General features: G+C 39.2%; 1 protein-coding gene across 1 annotated transcript in view; it reads right to left on the reverse strand.

Moving 5' to 3' along the window:
* NRG3 (neuregulin 3) overlaps positions 1 to 25,046 on the reverse strand; it is a 332,377-nt gene that overhangs the window by 196,204 nt on the left and 111,127 nt on the right. The window lies entirely within an intron of this gene.

The raw sequence follows: 25,046 nt of genomic DNA on the forward strand, positions 1-25,046 counted from the left end.
TCATCTGTATGTAAGCCCATCCCCAAAACACAGTTAAAGGCTTGATTACAGGTAGAACTGTTGGCTGCACCTTTGGAATATTGAGTTAGATAATTAGATTTGGAATAGACTGACAGTAGGATGTCAGGGTGAACTATCATTCCTGTCTTCTAATAAAACTCTTTAGCCTTTCCAATCCAGTTGGATTAATCAACAATAAAGTGAAATTTTCAGAGGAAGATGCCTGACTGACACATATTTTAATTTTCTTCACTATGACAAGGTTTTGTCTAACGAAGTGTGATTTTCAAAGTAGATTATGATTTCCACAGAGCCATAATTGAATATTTATATTCAATCTTAATTTTAAAAGTTTAAATTCCTAAGCACTTTGCAGGACCTGATATACACTGAAACAGTAAGAGAATATTTCATTGTATATCATACAGCCTATCACAAAATATTACTTTGATTGCTGTCAAATAAATGAAGCAGTGCTCAACAGACACAGAACCTCACAAACTCAAAGTTATACAAACGCTTTAACTTGGTTTTGCTCATAACTGAATACAAGGTAAATATCCACCAAACTAACACCAAAGTTGAAAATCAAGATACTGAACCTGCAACAACATACCTGTAACTACAGTTCTGCCAGAAAATTCAGATAATCCCATAAATTTGCCTAAGTAATTCTTTTTGTTCTCAGTACATCTCTAATAAAACACCTCTACAAGTTTTCCTTATATACAGATTAAATGACATAAGATAAATAAAGATAAGAAAACACATTTGAAAACAAGAAAATCCACACCCTATTCTTTGTATGCAACACTTTTGTTTTTCCTCTCTAGAGAGAAAATATTGTAGTTCAGTGTTTTCAGTGGAGAGAAAAAATATCCTGGGAAGAAACTCTAACAGTTTTTCCTCAAATGCTTTTACAGGTTCAGAACAAAAGCCTGTGTCATTGTCCCCAGTAGCAGCACTTGGAAAAAAAGATGCAGGCTAAATAGAAACTATGTTTTTAATGTTTGCAAGCAAACCCTGAACTGAAACATATCAAGTTGAATTCTGGATATGCACAAGATGTATAATACAAGATGTTTATAGATTCAAACCTCTATAAGTGACACTAGCATCTCATTGTTAGAATTTCAAGACTGATGAGCTTTAATGTAAAAAAAAAAAATCCTCACATAGAAAAGATATAGCCCAGTTACTTTTTAAGGTCAGTTTTACCCAGGAGCACTAAAATGACCATTTAAAACTTGATTAGGCAAAAAATAACTATAAACCTGAGCAACCAGTTATATTTCCACCCCTTTTAAATATGGAAAACCGAAGGTAACATTATTTGAAAGCACTCCTGGTAAGTAAAAGCTAAGTAAAACTGTTCGATGAGCAGAAACTGAGCTTGATTCAGCTTTAGGGAGCAGAACCCTTGCATTTGTGAGCCTGCTCTGAGGAAGCAACCTGTGCAAACACCTTTATGAAGGTGCACAACGCACAGACCAAAGGAAAGCGAGGTGGTCCCAAAGGACAGGAGCAGACGAGGGGGATCCAGCGCGGCTGAGGCAGTGACGCAGGGAACTCTCAGACCATGCCTTTGAAGTGCAGGAGCCTCCTCTTGTACCATCATTAAACCAACAACACCTTGCCAAGGTCAGCATTTTAAAGTTTTAGATTAAATAGATTCTTTAGAAGTTTTGTTTTGCTTTATTTTAATTATTCCTCTGTTTAATATTAGTCAACCCTCGTGTTTTATTTATAAATGGGTTTAAGCTGCAATACTTCATTTTCCCCACTTGGACACAATCTCAAGCTTTTTTGTGTGTGTGTTTTATCCCTCACCTTTCAAATTAAGTACAACAGTTGTAGGAACAATGATACTGGCAGCTCCTCATGGCCTTGGATTGCACTCCTGATGTTGACAAGTACTCAAGAATTGGTAACTTTTTTCTATTTTTAATAAATAATCCCATTAAAAGTCGCTTTTCAGTTTCAGAGTCTTCTCCGGTTTGGAATATTTGTGCAAGTCTAAGCAGGTTGGTGCATATGGACTCTTCACAGAGCTGTGCTGTACACAGATCCCTGGCTGCAGAGATCAGGGGTCTGAGCTCAAAGGTCACTCACCAGCCTTCCAAAGCCCTGGCACTAAATAATATCCTGGATTTCCCTGGAGCTGCTGGGTGCTTTCTGCTGGAGACAACTCACATATCCCATACACAAGTTTCATAAAAGTTGCAATCCTGCTGTTGTTTTATGTTGCATTCACAAACTCTGCTACAGCCTCATTAAATATTGATGAAAACAAAACATAAAAACTGGTTCTAAACATAACTACAGAAAGCACAAAACAACAGAAAACACTGTAGAGACTACACGGTTTTCCTGATCTTTTGTCGAATCAATAATAAATCCTATTGCCTCTTGTTTTATTTTACTCCTAACCAAATACTTAATTGCCTTTTCCATGGTGGAACTGTCCTTCATAGCTTCAGAAGCCTGGTAAATAAACACCATTGTATGGTGATGTTTGACTTTTTTATGGTTTTTTTTAAAGAACTAATAAAACCTAGGCATTCAAAAAATTGAATAACACAGCCCCTTAATTTACTTTTAGCCTTTGAATGTGGTAATAGTCCCAAATGCTTATAAGTAACAAAGGGGAATTTCTTTTAAGTATACAGATGTCCCTGAATTCAGTGCATATTCCTTAAGGTATTTTTCATTTTTTTAATTGCCATGTGCCCAGGTGTTTCATGCAAAAGCAACAGGGGATATTGATTTCTGCTGGAATCTTTCCAACTAAGTTGGAATTAAAAAATTCTAGCCACTCTTGTTATTTTTCTTGCCTTACTATATCAGCAAAGATTTACACATGATTCCCATACTCCAAAAACTAATATATCACTGCCAACCCTCAGTTCCCACTGTGTAATCAAATGAAACAGAATTCCATTCACATTTCAAGATCTTTTATAAACATAGAGTTGGTTTCTAAAAACAGTCTTTGGGACTGTTGAAAAAAAATCAATACAAAAGTTCACAGATATTGGTTTTTTTTTTTGTTTAGGTCTAAAACAGTCTAAAAAAAGAGTTAGTGAAATTGTATCCTTGCCTCAATAATGTATGTCATCATATTTATACCAGCACAGGATGGCTCATCATAGCTGATTTTTGAGTGATCTCCAAGGCATGATATGGTTACTAGAAATGCTATTTGCTCTTCTTCAAGGCTACCACATTCAGTGTTTCCAGTGCCCTGATACTGCTAAATCTGTAAAAAAATGCAGGGAAAAATGCAGGAAAAGAAAGAATGCAAGATTTAAAATATCCTGGGAAACAGCAGCATTCGGGGCAGCTGCTGCTGCACAGATTGCAGGAGCAGCCATCCCCATCCATCACACCTGTCCTGCAGCATCCCAGCTTCAGAAACAGATTTCACTGCTAACACCTCAAACAAAGCAACTTTCCTATGCTAGCTGTAAATGATACACCCATTATTTTCTGGGCAGACCACATTAGCTACTGCAGGGAGAAAAATGACCAGAAGACAAAGAGATGGGAAGGCCCTGTACAACATTTGTGAACTACCCAAACTCTGCAGCTACAGAGTCACTGACACAGGTAAGGCAAATGCTGGGTGCATTCCCACCAAGGAATAATAAGACATTGCTCATTTTAACACCAGCACTCACACACTCAAAGACTTTTTTAAATGCTGCATATTCTGACTACCACTGGGTATTACCAGCTTTACAGATTCAGTATCAACACGCAAACTGGCTTTTCCTTTATCTTTTTATCCATTTATAACTGATCATGTCCCAGAGAACCATTACTTACCGAGGCACCAAAAAAGCAAGATGCTTATTTTAAATCCCTGATCCCATTTCTAAACACACTGCAAAAAATAAGCCAGACACAGGCAACTGAATTGCCTCTGAAAATATAACTCTAGTTATCAAAAAAATACCTTAAGAAACCCCAACATTTTAAACAATACATTCCTGTAGCACTACTGCATTCTACAAATGAGGCAGCATAAAAAGTCAGTTAATAGCATATAGGGAGTTAGATTTTGTGTTTGTTGAAGTCAATGGCAGAATATTTACAATGATTCAGTATAAGCAGGATTCTCTGAAGTTCCTATAGGGTCATCTAGTGCTTCTCTCCTGATATCTCCGAATTATTCGTGGTATCCCTAACTAGAATAAGTCTTGCACAAAAAAATGGAACAATGGAACTTACATAGAATATTTTAGATGCAATTTTGTTTATTCACTTACTGAACCTTAAAACCCATAGAACCTAAAATTTTTATCCCTGTGCTTCTAGAAGTATCCTGGTTTAGGAAGGTTGTTTCCCAGTTTAGTGCTTCCCCTATTCCCTCTCCAGTTAGAAACACAAAAGGTAAAGATCAGAGGTCGAGATAAGAGCGATTTACTGGAAACACCAGGAGGAGAAAAGAAAAGGAATAGTAACAGCAACAATACTGATTGCAAAATGTACAATTAGAGGGCAATTCATATGTGAAATGTTCACCAAGCCCAGGACAATGACCACCAAGGAGGTCAGACCCTCTGGCACCCATGATTCCCCCCACTGGAAAAAAACTCCTTCCTTCTCAGATGTGAGAGAATCCCTTTCCTGCCCCTGGAAAACAAGAGGTGGGCAGGGGAAGAAAATATCAAGTCCTAGGAAGATATTCATTAAGGCAGAAGGAAGGGAAACCATAAATATTTAGTGTTTATTTTGATTTAGCCTTAGCTGATGGCAGCTCTTTCTCAAGTCGTTGATATTTACAAAGAAAACATTCTAGACATTGCCATTTTTAATGCAGAGATTTTGCTTTGTCAGTGCTACCTGAACACTACCTTTGCCAGTGCTACCTAGCTGGCCTTAGCCATGAAATAATTATGTTTTAAAATTCTAGTAAGAAATTATGACAATTAAAAAGAAAAAAAAAAGAAAAGAAAACTTAATGTTTTTAAAATAATAAGACTCCTTGTTCTGAACTTACTTGAACCCTTCTGCATATATTTATGTATTATTAAAACGAAAAGCTTAATTAAAACCAGGAAAAGTATTTTTTTGCATTTAGAGAGGCAGTTTTGTATAAACAAGCAATAGAGTTCTGGATGTTGATTATTCAAGAAGCTACCCCTTAGCCATTTTTGTGCCAGGGAAAATTGTATTTAATCCAATAACACTTTCAAAACTTTGATTGCAGCATGATACAAAACAAAGTTGTGCTACAGATATGGGACTCGTTGGAGATTTTCTATTATCCTCCAGAATCAAATGAACAAACCTGTATAATATAGGAACAAACTGAAAACTCAGCCAATGGATCACAACAAAGCCATTTTCAGGTGCTGTCTTCCCAGCCGGACTGGGGGGAGCTGGAATTGTTACAGAGACAGCCCCGGTGCCTTCCCTTGGCATTTCCTTGTGAGGATCCCCAAAGAAAGCTCCTGTGGCACGAACTCAACCAGCACATCCTCACAGACTGCCGTCCTCCCGCCCCACCAGAGCACAGCATCCCCTGCACAACTGCAGAGACAACACACAACGCTGCCAGGAGAAGAGATTACAGACAGTCACCTCTCCAAAAATCACACATGCTCCCTCGTCAGCAACTCCTACGTTAATTCTTTAATGTGACCTTGCTGTTCATATTTTCTAAATGTTTTTGCAGTTTGAAATCACTATACACAAGTACTAATACATATCTTGAAAAGCATATGGAAGCATTTTCAAGCTACTAGTGCGTTATTAGCAAATATAATGTGTTATTTACTTGATGCAAAAAGCTCTGAAATATAAAATAATCCCTTTACTTTCATGACTTAAAAAAAACAAAGTAATCAAGCATTCGTTCTAGAATGTACAAGAACATGCCCACCTAATGCTTTGTCATAACAAACTCAAAAGCAGAAAAGGAAATAATGCCAGTATCACTTTGAAATGTAATACCTGATCACATCTGTCAGAACTTAAAGCCTGAACCCTAAACACGTCTGAAATTCATCTCTGTATGGGCAATTTGCACATCAGAGCCTGCATTCTCCTGTACTGCTCCAACTGAAACCAGGGAAAGCTGAACAAATGTGAAATGACTCAGGAGAGAGCCCTGTGAGACACAAAGGCCCAGAAGTTCCATGTCCAGGAGCCAGAGAAACAGGAGTGACTAAGACTCTAAAAGGTTTTAGCGTTCAAAGTGAAGAATTACTCTGAAATTGAGTTATGACAGTTCTGATGGGCTCTCTGGGTGCAGAGTGCTTTTATCAATCAAATGCATTCAGTTGTCCTTCAGTAGGACTTATTAATTGATCTAGAAGATGCTAATAGAGGAAATCAGTGAAAAAGCAGCACATAGAGATTGTGCCAGAAGAGGATCCATCCCCTGCACCAGGGTTTCTCTGTTCTTTGGCCCCTGCAGTCCCACCCATCCCAGCATATTGACATCTCTGGAGACACCAAAAGCCCTTGAGACTGGATGGCACCACTGCACCAAAAAGGGACATCCTCGTGAGGATGTGAAAATAGCTCTACAAAATAATCTACAGTAGATAGAGAAATGGGAAAAAACTGTTAAATTTAGAGCATAAAAGCAGAACAGTACATTAATTTAAAAATAAAATATAGACTTCAAGAGGAGCAAACAAAACATAGGAGGGGCACCCCAAACCAGAAAACTATGTAGGTTAAAAGATGCCAGAAGAAAGCAGGTGTAGCACACATCTGTGATATCTGCAATCACCAGCACTCTGAAATAAAAAAAAAACCACACCAAAAACCACCTCACATGAAATCCAGTGAATCAAATCAAGAACAAAGTACAATAAACTAAAATGATCTAAATAATTCAGTACTGCTACAACACATGTAGAAAAGTGGTGTTACAATTATTGTTACATGTAGTAAAAGACCCAATTAACAGTCCTCCAAATCTTTTTATTTCTTATATCACAGCTGTCTTCTTTCTCCCTCTGCCTGTGAAACCTTGTGTGGGGGTGGGAATTTAGGTGCAAGGACCAGAGGAGAGTGAGGGAATGACAGAAACCTTAGATCTGGGAGGCAAATATTTCTGTTTAGAACAAGCATGGACTTCAGCTTGCCCAGCTCTTGAAAAAGAAAGAAATGCTAGAATTGATAGAGGAAGTCTCATGGCTAATGGCAGCTGGCAAACGTCCTCGCTGAGCAGCAACACTTTTCCTACTACAGATCTGGAACAATCTGCATTTGCACATCTTTCCACATGATGGTATAGGAAAGTTCTTCTGGAAACAAAAGTATTGTGTGATTTTATACATTTTCATGGCAACCAGCAGCAAAGGGAAAAAAACAGAGGCCAATGGCCCCAGAGGGCAGGGACACTGGCCTGATCAATGTTCTAAGGTTTATTGGTTTTATTCACCATTTCCTTAAAGCTGTACATGAACTACCCAGGACTACCCAGTGAAAACATTACCCAGTGTTTTCAACATTTAATAAATCACTTCTTAGAGTCACCACCAAGGCACTGTAGGCTTAGAGAGAGATATCTAATGGAATAAAAGAATTCTTCTAGTTATATGGGGAAATACTTAACATTTTAATGTAAAAATACTAATTATCAGGAAGATGCGAGTAGGCTGTTTGACTGGCAGTGATGCTCTTTCTCCAAGGAATTGAAATAGGTCAAACAATGCATTGACTAGAAACAAGGGAAATAAGAAAAGCTATTTTAACACTAAGCTTCTGCATATTTCCAAGGCATGCAATCTCAAATTTATTCATTACTTCGTTTATAATTCTGACATCCTTGTTGTGTGGACATGCAGTCAGGCTGTGAAGCATTAACATTATTCTCCACATTTCCCTTCCCAAAGAAACCCATATATTCTAAATTATGCATTATTTTTTAAATCTCTTTTCCTCACTTTATTTCTTTTAATTCAGTCTTCCGGAACAGAAAGGGGAAGGGCATGACAAGGTAAAGTGCCTTTGCAACAGTTCCCTCAATCTGCACTGCTCTGTCCTTGTGTGTGGATTACCTCAGAGGATTTCTCTTTTTTCCAGGTAAGGAGAACAATTTTCCATCTGTTTTTGACATGGCACTGTCAGAGGTTCACTCACTGCAAATCCCCTTGTTTTTGCTACCAGCACACAAAAACTGCTCGGCTTTATTGGTCAGCATTTTCCAACACCAGTAATTAGGTAAATCACATAGAGCTGTTTAACTTACACACACACTGGTTCAGCACAGCCAAGAGTCAGCCAGCTGTGCTAAGGAAGAGCTGGGTAATGATGCTCTGGGTGGGCTGCCACAGCTTCAGAAACCAGACTGCAGTCAACAAAACTCAAGTTGGGCTCAGTTTGACCAGAGATGTCAAAGGCACATCTAATACCCCCACATCTGTACAAATATTCTGCAATATTTCACAGAATAATATAAACACGATTTTTTCTATTTCATGAATCTTTGGTCTTTGGCTCACATTCAAATCAATTTAGTTGCATCCCCCTCTGATCTTCAATTTAACACAAAATTATGAGTTCAACATCCGTGATACAAATCTAAGTCATTGCCTATTAAGTGAAACAGATTTTTCTTCTAAATTCCCTGCAACTGAGGCTGTTATATTGGTACAAAAGTTTAGAAACTGAAACTCTTGGCTGGCTGTTTATTATTAAAGAATTCACAGCCTTAGTGCAATAAGCCAGTATACATATTCTTGTTAGTGGTAAAGCAAGCAGCAAAGGGAAGAGAAGACAGAGTTAGGGGCTATAAGGAAAGACACTTTGATGAAGACAGAGCATAATGCACTCTGAGATTTCTCTTGGGAACAGCTCCACTACAAGGAATATTCAGGTGGGGCTCCTGTTTTTCACCTCAGTCTCCACAAGCCACAACACTGTAAAGTTGCATTTGGAAGCACATAAATGCTCCTCCATCCAATGTGCTCCACACTTCTAATTTTATACCCTGTCACCATACCCAGCCTGAGCCAAGCATCACAGGGTCTCACATGTGATCAACTAAGTGCTTGATTACTGAGTTTCAGGAGATGTAATTATTAGTTAAAATCAGCATTTCCCATTGCAGTTCATTTAATTCATTAATTTAAGAGTTAAATTCAAAGTTAATATGTATTTTCTTCCTATGGTGGAGGTGCTTTAGAGCATAGCTCACTGGCAGGTAAGGGGAAACATGCACACAGCTCTTTTATATAATGCTACCAAGAAGATTATGAAGCATCAGAAACTTAATTAACACCAAAGCTAGCCACCAAAAGAAGTCTAACCTATTTGCCTTCCACATTTAATAATCTCTACAGCAGTTATATCCTTTCACAACCATCAAGAGAGTACATATAATTCAGTCTTTTAACAGTGACAGCAAACTAGCAAATGAGTGAATTATTGTCCCTCTTGTCTACATCTTTAAAGTTCTTCCAACTCCTGAGACCTGAGCACCAGAAGCACACAAAGCACTCAAGCCTTAGCATCTTCATTTATTAAATGACTTATTAAAAAAAAAAAAAAAACAATCTAACACCCCACCATCTACTCCTTTTCTGACAATTTCCTCCCTGCTGCACACACAGAGCCCACGGCACTGCACACACACACCAGGGCAGAACAGCCCTGCCTGCTGCTGGGTTCTGGTCACCAGCAGCCACAGAAGTTCTCTCACTGCCAGGCACCTGTGGGCTCACACAGGGGCACCCTGAGGCGCATCTCACCAGCAATGCCACAGCTTTTTGGGGTTATGGGCATCTCTGGACATGGCAGAGTTCATCCTTAATCATTTCTGAGTGACTGAAGCACTACTGCAGGCAAGCAGAGTGCTGTGCAGTAAACACACTCTGCTTTTTTCAGTAAAATCTGCTTGTTTTGGTGTGAGTTGTGGTGTTCTGGTTTTACATGACTGAATCAACCTGTACCGTGCATCCTTCTATAAAATAGTTGCAAGAGCTATGATTAAAAACATTCCAGTAATTACTTAAATCCACTGGAAATCATGAAGAAGAAATACATCCCTGAGAACTAAGCCTAACTAGAATTTTTAAGTTCTCAAAAACACTCAGGTTCATTTTTTACTCATTAATGACTAAACAGACTTTGTTGGTCTTATGCTCTGCCTTCCCACCTTTAAACTTCTTTTAGGAAAATTATCATATATTATTTTAAATTAGAGCTTACAAAAAACCAAACCAAATCAAACCAATGCAGAAAAACCTACCAACTCTCTAATTTTATGTACCTGAAAAAGCAGTGTTATTGTAGGACAAACAAATTCAATGGTCAGTGTTCCCCTCCAATGCTGCACAAACTCACAGAACATGAGGTCGGCAGGGTGGGCTTCTAGCAGTGTAAATTCAGCGCTACACAAACCTCAGTCTTCCTTCACACTTCAAGTTACAACAAAAACAGCATGACAAAACAAAGCCACCACTACTTGAATGTCAGAAAGGATAAAGGCAATGTTAAAATAGCATCAGCAAATTTTCATTGTAGCAACATTTTATGATACTTGTGATTTTCCCCTATTTCGCATTAGGAAAGGAGAAGAATGAAACATCTGTAGCAGCTTTTCTTCTTGCTCTGAGAAGCTTTAAGATGCATTCTCACCCTTCAGTCCTCTACACTCTGCAGTTAATTGATTTAGATAATACAGACTAAGCACAATTGTAGCATTCATCCTGCAACAAAACTAGCCTTGAAATAGAAAACCAAGGTATTTCTTTGCTTTCCTACACTCCTGAATCAAATCAAATCCCTGTTAACCTATGTTATCCACAACATGAAATTTCTCATGCTGAAGTTGCATCCCTGTTTCATTACTCATATTAAGCCAATATATAATTGAAACTGAAATATCTCCTACCTTTACCCAAGAGAAATTTGGGCAACACCACAAGCACTTTGTTCTCACTGCACCGGTGTGATGGTCGCAAAGCAGTCAGCTTTGCACTGCTAAACAAAACAGCTTGAGGTTCAACAAATCAGCAGTGTTGGCATCTGATATAGCTCAACTAAGGGGGAGGAGAGTCATTGTGAGATGTCACTGACAACTCCATTTCCACTTCTGTGCAAATTAAATGTAGGCTGGGGCACAGAAATGGAACATAATTAGACATAAAAAGTAGGACTGCAGGCTCTGGTTGACTGAAGATACCAGTACAGGAAAGAAAAAGCCAATTAAACCAGTAGTTTAACTCACAAACTGCAACATTAATAATCCTAACAGAATTACAGAACAACCACCACCAAAGTCCAGTTCTGGAAATGCAACACTGAGCACCTCCAATGGCAGCCTAATTCCATTGTAAAATCTCTCCACTGGAAAATGCATCATTTACACACTGCTCTAGTGCCACCACATTGGAGAAAAACATATACAAGCAACAGATGTGATCACTGAAATATGTGAATATAATATGAACAATTAACAATTGGGTGAGAAAAGATAACAGGAAAACTACATTATCCTCTTTTGATGGCTTCTAATCTTTAAAATACATTGCTATATGCAACAACTGAATAACTGTTCTAACTTAGACCACTTATACGTCTTTCAACCTGCTAACCAGAAAAATAAGCACATTATTTCCCAACCATTATGGTGTTAGGCCATTTTTAATGAAATTTTATAACTAGTAGGGGATTTACTGTCTACTCAGAAGCTGCCCACTAGGCAGCAAACTTATCACTACTGCAGCTGCCTCTGAATTTGTCATGTTACAAAGCTGACTCAGACAGCGATTTTGTGCCAGAAGATATTTGGCAGCAGCAGCAAAAATCCTAGTAATATCCTCTGGAAAGCACAACTGCTACTCTTGGAAGGGTGGAAAAGACCAAGAAAAAAAATCAGCTGATAAATCAGATAAGTCAGTTTCAAAATGCTTCAGTAATCATTGTCAGAAGTTCACATGAGATGAACCCTATCATTAATCGACTCTTCTAACACCATCCCATTTCAGGTTTGTAGAAAGATTCCAGGCAGAAATACTCTTCACAGTATTTTGCTCCCTCCTCTTCCAAAGAATGGTTAACTTTAGACTTTGTTTCTCCAGTCATGTTGCCTTTTAAATTATTCTCCTGTAATGTTGCCCAGGTCACACCAACAGGTACATATATACTTAAATTTGTGAGGCTTTAAATAATGGATAAAGTGGATTCAAACAGCGGTTTTTGACACAAATAGTTCACCTAGTTATCCAGGTTCAAATTCAGGGCTTAACTGGGAGAGCCAAGACACAACACTCTGCTCACACTGAGATATATTTGCTTCTTAGACATTCCTAAGAAAACAAAGACCATTTCCTTTACAATCTACTCTACTGTTCTAAGTAAATCTTCCCAGAGCAAAGATTGCTTTACTGGTGCAAGTTCTGACCAAGGATACCATGAAAGGAAGTGAAATGAGAGCTTGAATAAAAAAAAAAAAAAAAAAGAAGGAAGAATAAATCAATCAATTTTGTGCTAAAGTATAATTTCACCAAATATAAATGACATGGGCTAGAAGGTTGTAAAAGGTGAAAAAATACAAGGCAGGAGAAGGAAAGTGAAAAAGACAACAAACAAAAATGCTGGAAATTCAGGATGTCAAGAAAACAGAACAAAAATCTGCTCACACAAATAGCTAAAAGGTCCCTTCAGGAAAAAGACTGAGAATTTAAAAAAACTACTTAAGACTATATTTTACATAGCTGAGATGTAACTTGGATGAACTCAGGGCTGAAGAAGTATCACTCATTAACAGTGGGGTATATCAAGTTTGTAAATAGCATGTATGTAAGGTAACAATCCAATATTTACTTACATATTTTATCCATTAATTTCACAAATCAGTTCAAACTTTCACTTAATCTGCTTTAAACTGGGGTATAAGCATACCAGTTAGACCAATACTAAATCAAGGTTACTGACATCACTTTCTAAAAAGGGTAAAGTCCCCAACATCTAACCTAACATCTAAACCTGGTTTGGAAGTACTCATTCAGATTGAAATGACAAGGTAGTTAATTTTGAATCTGGGAATTTTTTTTTTTCTCCTTTAAAAGAGTTATTTTTACATTCCTTCAGCTTTCAATTTGTTTTTGCCAACAGTAAATTTAGACTGACTGCTCTAAAAAGCAGTGGGAAATGTGTGATGGTTTGGACCTAATTAAAACCTGAGCAAAAGCATGGAAAACTTGGGGGCAGGGGAAAGCACACCATCAGAAGTTCTGTACCATGCAGAGAAAGTGCAAATCTTTGGCTTCAGTCATGGTTAGGCTGAATTAGCCATCTTTTGCATAGGGAAAAGCTTCATAAATGAAAAGGTTATTTAAACAGATCCCATGCCAGCCCCCTTGAATAGGCACTGGCACATATGAGAAAGACACACACCCACATCTAGGAGAAGGAGAGAGTCAGAATTTCTTTCCTTAAAGCTGATCTCATTTTTGCTGCAACAGCCTCTGTGGGGCACTGGAGGTTGGAGTGAGCTAGAACAAGCTAGAACAATTTTCAGACTATCCAGTTTGCATAAGCAATAAGGTTGGCATCTGGTGGCTCTAAAAATAAATATAACTCAAAAAAAAAATCAGTCCTGAGATGGTAGAATTAATGCTTCACATCCCTTTTGGCAGCTTGTATCTCTCCTTTTGCCAGCTACTCTATTTTCTTGCTGTTCTCTCCAGTTGAGTATGCTTCATGGTTATTCAGAAGATTTATGTATTTTCTTATGCTACTGCCTTAGTAATGTCAAACATGCAGGATGATACTTTCTGCTAGCTAATTCTCTTCCCACTAGATGACAAGGACTTCAAAGACAGAACAAACATCTTGAGTCTTCATAACCCAACTTCCCACTTGCACACATGCTGTATGCAGAGTTTGTCTGAGGTGGCAGCTTGATAGCAAAGCAAGACACAGAGCACATCAGTTCTGCTCATCTTGTCGCTGCAGATGAGCTGCTGGAGCTCAGCATCAGACAAAGGCAGCAGCACACCCTGCCACACACTTAATCATAAGGCTTGCAGGCTTATCTCAGGGCACCCACGAGATACGGATATTGCTGAAAACCTCGGCATGTTTCTGTGGTATATCAAAGTTCAAATCAGAAGGAAGTGGCTTTTGAGTACTGATATCCGTACCACACCTGAACTGACTATTAGAAATGAAAAGCTTCCAGAATCACCAAGAGCCAGTGTGGAAGCAAATCAGGACTTTCAGACATCCACTGTGGCTGGATAAAGTCTCAGCTGGCATCAGCCAAGCCCACCGATCTGTTCCACACACCATGACTACTCAATCAATACCTGAATAGTGCTAATACCTGGGATGTTCCAAGAAACAAATACATGCCCCCAAATCCATGTATTGTATCCTTAATCACCCTAACACGGCCAATTAGTGCTGCTAATGATTGTTCCAGAAAATAAGCAGATCCCTGATGCTGCGTATTTCCACGCCAGCACAACTGCAGGTGCATCACGAGGCCGTGGGGCTGAGAAAGCTCACTGACACACTCAGAGACTGCAGTGCCCTTCCACGTGCAGCAGAGCAGTGCAACCACTGCCGGTGATTTTCCCAGGCCCTCATTTCATCAGCATTATCAAACAGATGTGAGACTTCTGAGGAGAGTGAACAACCAGGCAAACAGCTGAGAGCTTGTACATTTATAAAACTTTGGCTGAAATTCAGCCTTCCAACAGCTGCAGCCCTGTTCATGACATTTCGGGAAAAAACTGAACTTCACTCCTATAAAGATTTTGCTTTTGTGTGCAAGTTTTTGCTGCCCTATTTTAGGATTCAGGAAGGATTCAACACTTCACATCTCTCTCTCTCTGAGGGTAAAGTTAATTTTTAATGAATTGTAATTAAGAACTGAAGCCCCACCCTCTGTCCACCCCCACAGAGCTCATAACTCCAGCAGCCATCTCTTCTATTTCTTTCTCTCCCTCTTCAGCACTTCAGGCAGAATGTACAGAGAGCGGGACCCTCCCATCTCTTCACAGAATTAGACACATGAATACACTGGGAGCACACCAGGAAGCAATTCAGATTATGGCATTATTTCAAAAGCTGTGTACTTTGAACATTCCTTGAAATGCCAGAAGAAATCTGAGGATCTGTAATTTTTTCACTTTTCGTATCTGGGACACATTTTACATAGGGAGAACTTTCAGGGTTCTGAGCTATCCTAAAAATCAGAGTATAGGAAAAACCAGGACAGAATCTGCCCTGAAACCAGGAACAGTTACAAGTCTCACTTGGTAGATGTTAATATTCTCCATATTGCTATGAGCTATAGCTGATATTATTTGTCTAGCATCAGAGCTATGCAGAGTGCTTCACAAAGTGCAGGAAATGGAGATTTACTCCTAGGAAATTTGTCTCCCGAGTTTTAAGGAAAAACACACCATGTAAAGGGTCACAAACTACAGAACTACTAAGGTAACCTTTCTCTGTGATTGCTATTCAAGTTTCCTTACAGATGGCTTTCAATAAAGCCTTAAGGCTGAAGAATTAGATATGCAGTCATTGCTAACATCCAGGCTTTTAGTACAGTGTTCATAATTATGACATAGCAATGATCTCGAGAAAAATAATACCAAAACAAACAACTTCGCCCCATATCCCTTTTTTCCCCCCTGCAGATCCACAAAAGGACTTGAAAACTCCTCCTCAGATTTTAATTCCACCATTTCCATACTACATTGATCCAGGCCTGTTGACAGACATGTATTTCCCAATCCCATTCTGAACTAGGTGCCTAATTTTTCAGATATACTTCATTGCTTTATGTTCATTACTGAGTCTCTTCCTCATTTAGTTATGGCATCCAGAAGTCTGTACATGCACAAACACTGTTTAGTTTCACCAGGACAGAGGCCAGAGCTAATAATATGCTTGGGTTGTTGGCAGCAGTGAAAAAATGGGGGCTGGTGAGTGCTCCTATCTGTGTCTGATTGTTCATGGAAGCAGGCAGGTGCCACCAGGGATAACTTTTGATGATTATGTGCAGGATTTGTGCCTGATAAAATGATGTCATTAATCTGATAATCTCACCATTCACCTGGCTTTAAATCAAAATGCATTCCTGTACATGTGTGCATGCATGTGGCTACACAGATGCACTCTGCCTTGCTTGCTTATAAAAGTATCAGTTGTTTGGTGAAAGATTCATGGGGTGGATTGCTGGTAAACAACTTTGGCATCTCATCTCAGTTTTATCTGGGGAGAGGCTATAACATGAAAAAGACTAAGAAATTCTTCTGTGCTTCAGCAAGAATCTTAACACTCTAACACAGCACAGCTCCCTGCCCCTGGAGCTTTGGGTACCCTGGTACATTGGTATTGCAACAACTACCAGTTCACTTGGACAGGGGCTCTGGAAGGAACAGTGGAGCTACTTTGTTATTTTCAAACCCTGAAATAACCATGGGATGTTAAAGGCTTCAGCACATTAGTTACTGATCTTAAATCTTTTTAATGATATGAAACATTTTAAGATCTACTGTTTGCCACAGACAGAATATTCTCTGTGTGTTTATCTTCTATGATCTAAAGCATCATATTCAAGCAAAGCTTATAAAGCACTGTTGATAGCAGTTAAGATTCTCGACTCATTCCAGTTTAAGCAGAGGATGCAAACCTCCCCTAGTTTAGCACTACAGAAAGTTTTATTCCACTAGATACAAGTTTCATTAGAGATTCAGTGGGGAAAAAGCATCTCGAATAAATCTCTCTATCAAAACAGCTCTTTGGCCTCATGGATGATACACTGCAGGACTATGAAAGGAATGGAAAACATAAAGAGGAGAAAATCCCTCTGTTCAGCCCAAGTCCATTTAGAAAAGCAAGAATATAAATACCATCATTTTTCTGCCATCTTCCCTTTGCCCTGCTTCTATGGAAAGCCTTCAAAATGGTAAAGACAGAATATCATCTTCTAACACATCTTTTACAGAGGCTTCTGTCTCTCCTAACCCAAAACTAAACTTCTGCCATCCCAAAGGCATAGAAAACACCCCACAAAGCAGGGGTGGGGGAAAAGAAAGTGCAGCCTGTTTTTGAAGAGCAGTTTTCCAAAAGCATCCTCTTTGCTCAAAGAGGATCCCTTTTGAACAGGCACAGCACTGACAGTGGCTCCTGGCAACCCACAGCACAGCTAATATGAAATCACAACAAAAGTAGTTGTCTGGGTTTCTTTTTCCTTTCTTGAGGAAAGTACACAGAGACAAACCTTGTCCTGAAAAAAAGCAGTCTAAAACAAAACAAAAAAAAGGTTAAAATTATTAACCTTTAACAGAAATAGAAGTAAGCCACAGAGAAACAGAGTGACCCACTGGGTGGGACACACACCATTTACAGCAGAGCCAGGAAATAAACCAAGTACACTTGAACCATTCTGCCTCCACTGTCTGAAATGTAATTTTCATTTTTACCAAAGTTTTCGCAAATGAGGATGTACCCAAAACACCAGACTTAAATGCAGCAGCTTATAAAGTGCAAATGTAATTAATCAGCTATTTCTCATTCCAAATCACAAAGTCACAGAATCCAGGTTGGAAGGGACCTTGGGAGGTTGCCAGTGCAGCATCCTTCTCAAAGCTGGGTCAAACACTGAATTTAGATTGAGTTGCTCAAGGCTTTGTGTTGAGAAGCCTAGAAAACCTCCAAGGACCTGTGTCTTCAATATGAAATTTAAATGAAATATGTCAAGAAGAAAATATCCTGAAGAGATATCCTATCACTCACCTTTTGAAGAAAGCAAGCATGAGAATTCTGGTCATAAATAATGCTATTTCATATTACCTCTTTAAAATAGAAGTGTGCAGCAAGTGAGGGCAAGCAGAGGCCAAAAAGGCAATACAGAACTTCCAGTTATAAATCCAACCTGTCTTCAGGTCTGATTTTTTTTTTTTAATTCTAATTTAATGTAATGACAAATTGTGTTTAAAATAAAAAAACCACCACAGATCCTCCAACAAAAAGGTTCAAACCAACGGGCTCTTGGACAGACAGATGCTCTGTGTAAGTGTGCACATGAGTACCTCTTGTCCTTTATGTCCCAAACCACTTTAGGATACTTGTACAACATAAGGTTTTCCAACCATTCCCTTTGGAAGCATCTGGAAAAGCAACTTGCCAAAATAATAACGAGGGTGCGGAGTACTGTAAGGAAATTACTATGAAAAAATAGCTTATTTAACTCAAAATACTTTAAGCCTATCTATGCTCATTTAATATATTCAAGATGATGTACTCTGTGATATTTTATGAGGCAAAGTTTTTCTACTACAAGATCTGCATCCATATTCTTTCCTCCCTTCTATTAAAAAAAACTATTTTAAGAAACTTCTTTTCCAAGAAGAACAGTCTTGAAATAAATCACTCTAATGGTGGTGGACTGTAAACCTTAAAACAAATGACACATTTATTTCTGACAACACTCTCTAGTAATCATTGTCATTTATGTCCTTTAAAGAGCACATGATGTTGCCTGTGTAAACACGATTTTTTTCCTCTGATTGGTTTCAATAAAGTAATTTTTCCAGGCAGAACATTTGAATTACCACACATTGAAAAGCAGAATGTCTTCTACACATCTGGTTTGGATTTGTTAAGTGGGTTGTTGTTCATACATTTTCAGCTGTGTGGAATAAAATTGTGTTGATGAAGCAGTAAATATTTTTTTATTGAACAAAATGAAAGATGAATTCCGAGAACAGTCCACTGTTAATTACTGCAGGTACTCTGCCAAATATTTACTTCAAAAATCATCAACAAACCAAGCTAACAGAGCAGAACAGCCGCTTGCACAGTGACCCATGGGGTCCAAGCACATCAGACAGCCTTTTTAGTTACCATCTGCAACAGGAACATCATCCTGCTTTTTTTGGCTTCTGTCAGTCTAGCCTTGAGGCACCTGAGATGAAATCTATCCCTGGTATCCTTTGGACATGCCCTGGAAGGTGTGCCGACCAGCACGGCCCCAGTGCACAGAGTCTCAAACTAGCTCTGCCAAACCCCTGGGGCAGAAGTGCTCTGCAATTCAGTCAGAAGCAAAGCAAACCAACCAGTGCAGCCACTAAACCCCATGTGCCCACAAACCTCAACCTTTAGCTCAAGGAAAAAAAATAATAAATTTAATCAGAAGATATGCAACGAGGTTATATGATAATAAAAGAGAAGGGTGGGGAAAAACAACCAAACGAAACAACCCTCAGATTCCTAAATTCTTTTCAGCAAGCCAAAAAAGGAACATTTTCTTGCTTCTTCTCTTAACCATGCCAGCTGGCATGCTATCTTCTCCAGACAATGCAGAAGCCCTGGTTTCCTTTTTTGTATCTCTCAGTTATCCATCTTCACATTGTGCAGATCACAGAGATCAGAATCTCTCCCAGAGACTGGCCTCACTGCTGAGCTTTCTAAGACTGCTGCTCACCAGTCTAGTCTTGATTTCCACTGCTGATTCACCAGCATGTGCCTACCTCAAAGGGTCTAGAAATGACACTTGTTACACAGAGCAATTAACTTTGGTCAGCCTGGGAGCGCTCTCAGTTCAATCTTTAATAAAGCATCACACCTACAGATAGGTTACCTGCATGGACAGGACTGCTGATTCCACACACTCAAACCTTGGACTTCAGCAGCACCAGGCAAATGTTTCTGCATCCTCTGCTGGCATGGATTACAGAGGTTTTCAGCCTCTCCAAAACCCCCAGCGTGAGCCCCCCTGAGTGTCCCCTCAAATTCAGGGCACAGTACTTGGAGAATTACCCACTGTCTGAAAAACATTCCCTTGGAAAGCTGCTGAACTACACAGAGGTTATTATTTACGAACTTAGGTCTGCACATGTTCATTTAAATGTTCTCATTTTAAAAATAAAATCACATGACATTCTATTCCAATGCATCTGTAGAGTCAGTGATTCATCTAATCAGTTTGCTCTTGTGAAGTCTGATTTACTGAGCTGCTCCAAGTACAAATAGCTCTTAAATTGTTTTACTGAATTATTTCATGGCAGTTACATGAGGATGAGTTGAAAATTTTGTTCTCCTGTTCAAAGGCAGAGCTCCTGGAAGTGCCATTTGTGTTAGGCCATGACCTAACTTTCATTGATCCACCACCAACATTGAAATCTTAACCTTGAAAGATCTCTGGATTTGGGGAACAGTGTGTTAATGTTGGCTTTCTGGGAAAGGGATGAAGAAAAATCTATATCAGTGCTCCTAAAAATAGCTACATGGTAAGTTCCTGACCTAGCATTCTGCCTTTGCACAACCAGCGTTCAGGGAAGGTTTTGAACAACAAAAGATAATTATTTAGTGTTCATATTTATTCATCTACTGCTTTGATGCTGTCACCTCCTCATCAGTTTGCTGCCTGTGGATTTAGGCATTCAAGGTTTGCAGCATCTCCACCCCGACCATTCACAGGTTTGAAGACTCAGGAGAGACTGGAACAGACTAAACTGTTCCAGGGCTGGGTGCAGCCTACAGATGATGCCTCTGCCTGCTCCCACTGCAGCGAGCTCTAAACTAATTAGTACATGATCTGCTGGCACCTTCTACTCTCAAAAGCACGAAGCTCTCCTCAGCTAAGTGTGAAGCTGTTTACTCAGTTCTCAGGTTACTGCAGCCTGTGATGAGCTGCTGTGGTTAACAGCAAGCTGTAAATGCAAGCCAGTTAAATTCATTCCCGTTCTCATCCCAAGTGGGAAGATGGCAGGGCTGATTTCAATCAGCATTTTTAGATGCAGGCTGTTTACATGACATACCTTCAATTTCTAATGGCAACCCAGCATTTTAGCATACAGCCCTCTTTCCCTTCTCATCAAGAGTTTTCATGTAAAAAAGATTAAAAAGAGCAGGAACTGTGCAAGGTTTGTGATTTATTCAAGGCTGCAGAGTGAGAAGTGCAGTTATTTCATGTAACACCCAACCATCGAATTAGTGGGGTTAAGATCCCACCTTTCAGCATGAAATCCATTCATGAATTATGTTCTTTATGTTTGGTTAGAAACTACAAGAGGAAAAATCCCACAACACTGCTGGGGGGAAGTAAAATTGGCCGTGGAAATACAATTAAAAGCTTCCCAGCCTGTCTCAGTCTTCAAGGATATATATTCTGCAAGACTGTTCCCATGATGCAAAGGAGTCCTTGCCCTTAATGGTAAATTAATGTCAAGGCATCAGAATGACTTGACAGAACACATTTTATTCTAACTAGGGTTTAAATGGCAAGTAAATAGTAGGGCCTGCCCTTATTTTAATGGGCCAATTACATAATGGAGATCTTTCAACATCACATTCCAATGACTATGGCTTCTTCCAGTAATAACAGAATTGCCATGCAAAATATTTTAAAAACTCACTTTTCCAGAAATTGAATTACCCCTTATGAAATAAAAGCAATAAACTGATACCAACCAACATTTAATGAAATGTCAGACAATTGTGTCAGTCCATAACAGAAATCCATGTCTGCAGGGAACTGATTCTCATTCAAACTTGCTGGTTTAGCATAATAGCCTAACAGAATTCTATGTGTCAAAATCACTGATTTATCTTGTTTGGATTTTTTGAAAAGTTGGTATTTTAGAACAATTTTTGTACTTTGTTTCATATTTGAGCAATTCCGATAAACTATCAGTCTTCCTATGAAAGGAACACTAAAAAACATTATGCAAAAAACAACCTACCCCATGAGCACAGGCAGCAATCCAGACAACATTTTTTGAAATCTACCATGTCAATTGACATAATGCCAACAGTTGAAAATAATGTCCACAGTTCCAAGTCAGTCAATTTACAAAGGTAGATTTTGGAAAGCACCCAAGATACCTCAACTTTATTTCCACTACTCAGAAGATTTTTTTTTTTTTCTTTTATAAAGCATGTACCAAGTCTTTGTTACTAAATAAGTGAATGTAGAAGTCAAATTTTCTCACTACACATGACTGAACTTGCAAATTTTTTAGGATCCAAAACTTGGTCCAAAAAAGGATTCAGGTACATATTTTTAATGGTTAAGCACTTCACCATGATCCTTTCCTAGGAGCTGCATACATGACTGAACACAAAGCAGAATTCTGTACACCTACTCAGAAACAGCAAACGTCCAAGTAGCTCCTTCACACTGGAAGGAAGATTCCCAAAACACCAATGTGCTGAGCTGAAAGTCTTCCAAGCTTCTTTTGAGCTTATTTAGACTGTTTCAGACCTATTTTAGAGGTGAGATTCAATTTCAGCCAGCCAGGCTTGCAGATCTGCGTTCCTGACCCCAGCACTGGATACAGGCGTCCCTAACAGAGTCAGGAGCTGGCAGCCAGGTTGGTGTCACCGCACAGGGACCTGAAGCCGCCGCCACTGCTCTCACAGCAGCGTGGCTGTGCACACCCACGGCCACGGAGCATCTGCTGCCCCCTGACCCTGCAGCAGCCACCCTGGGCACGCTGCACACGCCGCTCAGTGTGCACAGCACCGGGGCGCCCTTGGCAAATAAACCATCATGGGACACAGCAAATCAGGAGCCCTGAAGTGACAAGTCCTGTGAAATCCACACACTACCTGCAGCCTTAAATGCCCCTTCAGGAACAACAGAGCAAGCACTGTAATAATTCTATGCCTCTTAAAAATATTTATTTCCTCATGAGGACACTCTCACTGACTTAATTCTGAACCCTCATCTGAAGGTTTCTTCGCATGAATAAGATCCAAATAAATGTATAAATCCATAATAAATTCAGCAGAAAGTGTAGCTAAGATAGACATTGCATTAGTCAAATAACTTCATTAGGATCTAAGATTCACGGTTCACATCCTTTAACTCAACAGAAGTTACATATAAATCAGCTAGGGAAGTATCACAAAGGCCTCTCTTTTGTCTTAAGAAACTTTTTATACAAAAAGCAAATTTATGAAAGCGGAGTGATGGCTTCCTGATGTGTATTAGCAAAACTAAAATAAATAAACCAAGAAATTGCTGAAGAGTTATGAAAAAAAAAATCAGACTCTACTAGTCACTCAAAAAAAACCTTTAGTGGCTGGACATATATTGGGTAATACTTCATTAGTTGCTTAGGAAGAAGACAAGACAGAATGCTGGTTAAAGAAATTATAAACCTATTTTTAAAATAATTATTAATTTCTTCCCCAGAATTATTAATTTCTTCCCACTTGTAAAACCAAATACTATTTTGATTCACTACTACTTACTACTTAGTTTTAAGCCAGCCTGTCCCCAGATTTTACTACTTCACTAGGCTACTCAAAATACATTTGATTGCTGTAAAATTTACCTGTTTGCAAAATTCTCATCTCCACATTTTTCAGCCTCCTTCTCCAGTGTTACAGCACACGTTGCAGTTGAGATGGACACCATACACAGAATATTATCATACAATTTCAGAAGGCTTCAACCCATACAGAGTAACATCATTCCACCTCAGAAGGCTGCAAGTATCTGCCCCTCTGGTTCTTTAGCCCAACCTTTTATCCCCTCCTGTTGATGCACTGCACCTGTGTGCCCTCTGCTCCCTTTGGTGGTTGGTCAGCGCTCCCATGGCTCATTAGCTCCAGTAGGAGTCACCTGCTGCTCACAGGTGCAGCCCATTGGGGATGAGGCTCAGCCCAGCCCCACCCCAATTACCCCAAACTACCTACACCTGCAGGACCTGCACCTCTTCGCCCAGCATCTCCCTCCATCAGAAGTATTCACAATTTCACATTTGCTATGCAGCTCAGTGTCTCTTGCTTTCCCTCAATGCTTTCAAGGAGATAAACTTGCAGGCACTGTCCTTTCTGCTGAGAGATGGGTAAAACAGAACATTTCTTTTGTTACAAAAGCCTGGCCTCAGTGATCCACACACACTGACACCACCACTCAGCTCTGCTTGTTTGGGAAGGCAGCCAAACAGCTGAGGAGGCAGAAAGAAAAACCCACAGACCATCAGTGCGTGCAGAACACAGCAGCTATTTATTGCTCAGCAGCCAGGTCGCTCTAACACCACTGTGATTCTCCTGCACACAAATCTGCTCTCAAGTACTGATGCAGAGCTTGCCTCTTTCTTTCAGGGGCCTTTCTAAACCCAGCAGAAAAGTCCCCTGAGTTAGCAGAGCCATTGCCTCTGCAGCTCCTGTGCTCATTTCCCAGCACTCCCAGAACAATGGCCAAGGATGCAACAGCAGCAGCCTCATGACAAAGGCCATCTGCAAATGCTCAATAGGTAATAACAGCTTAATGATAGTGGGGAAAAAAAGGCCAAATTAATTCCTTTGACTTAGCTTCTCCACATAACGTATAGACAGCAAAGGAATCTGATGGTTTATAAAAGTAGTTAGACTCACACTGAAACATACGTAATCTGTGAAAATAAACTGATAGCTTTCTAGCAAAACAAAGATGCAGCTATTGCCATAAAAATGCAGTTGTGACTGAATTTTGAGACTGAATCATTGATGTTGGGAAGTCTAAACTCCTGCTTAAACAGTGACAGTGGTAAGTTTCTTTCCCTTACCACCAAAGCAATAATCTCTGGATAGAGTATCTAAAATAATCATGTATGCATGTGGCACAGCTACCCTATAACAATAGTGTTGCTAAAACTGAATTTTAAAAAAACTGCTTTCATAATGTAGGCCTATTTAATTTACTTTCCAGAAAAAACACAATGAAAATTTAGAAGCACTTTTTAATAGATTCATTTTGACAATAAATGGGATACTCTATTTGACTTATTTTCCAATCTATTCTCTTCAGCTGAGGTCTTCATTAATTATTTTTAGCAAGTAGAAAACCTATTAGCAAACTATTTATTCAAACTCCTAAGTGAAATAAATTCAAGTTCAAATAGTTTGAAATAGTCCTTGAAGTATTTTTTTAGATGCTACAAGTATAAGTGTTTGCCTATATTTTATTCTACACAGGGACTACATGTTATTAGTTTTGTACTATTTATTGAGTATACAAATGAAACTACATGGAAGTGGGGAAAAAAAACCAAGGCTAGAGATGAGCAGCAAGTGGTGTGTGATGAACAGTCAGCTTGGAAAAGCTGCAGCTTCACCAT

The sequence above is a fragment of the Ammospiza caudacuta genome, chromosome 9, assembly GCF_027887145.1.
Source record: "Ammospiza caudacuta isolate bAmmCau1 chromosome 9, bAmmCau1.pri, whole genome shotgun sequence".
NCBI lineage: Eukaryota > Metazoa > Chordata > Aves > Passeriformes > Passerellidae > Ammospiza > Ammospiza caudacuta.